This window comes from Rhincodon typus, chromosome 28 (assembly GCF_021869965.1).
Source record: "Rhincodon typus isolate 14 chromosome 28, sRhiTyp1.1, whole genome shotgun sequence".
NCBI lineage: Eukaryota > Metazoa > Chordata > Chondrichthyes > Orectolobiformes > Rhincodontidae > Rhincodon > Rhincodon typus.
Genome location: NC_063359.1, coordinates 40352384 through 40352946, shown reverse-complemented (window position 1 = coordinate 40352946; position 563 = coordinate 40352384). Strand labels below are relative to the sequence as shown.

General features: G+C 57.4%; 1 protein-coding gene across 1 annotated transcript in view; it reads left to right on the top strand.

Annotated features, from left to right (window-relative positions):
* Positions 1-563, top strand: part of LOC109923868 (small nuclear RNA activating complex, polypeptide 4) — a 38492-nt gene that overhangs the window by 1433 nt on the left and 36496 nt on the right. The gene's annotated exons all lie outside the window — the stretch shown is intronic.

Here is a 563-nt window from a genome sequence, read left to right as displayed (position 1 = left end):
GGTAGGTAGGGAGTTAGGAAGGGGATAGGTCAGTCCAGGGAGGACGGACAGGTCAAGGGGGCGGGATGAGGTTGGTCGGTAGGAGATGGAGGTGCGGCTTGGGGTGGGAGGAGGGGATAGGTGGGAGGAAGAACAGGTTAGGGAGGCAGGGACGAGTTGGACTGGTTTTGGGATGCGGTGGGGGGAGGGGAGATTTTGAAACTTGTGAAATCCACATTGATACCATTGGGCTGCAGGGTTCCCAAGCGGAATATGAGTTGCTGTTCCTGCAACCTTCGGGTGGCATCGTTGTGGCACTGCAGGAGGCCCAGGATGGACATGTCGTCTGAGGAATGGGAGGGGGAGTTGAAATGGTTCGCGACTGGGAGGTGCAGTTGTTTGTTGCGAACCGAGCGTAGGTGTTCTGCAAAGCGGTCCCCGAGTCTCCGCTTGGTTTCCCCGATGTAGAGGAAGCCACACCGGGTACAGCGGATGCAGTATACCACATTGGCAGATGTGCAGGTGAACATCTGCTTGATGTGGAAAGTCTTCTTGGGGCCTGGGATGGGGGTGAGGGAGGAGGT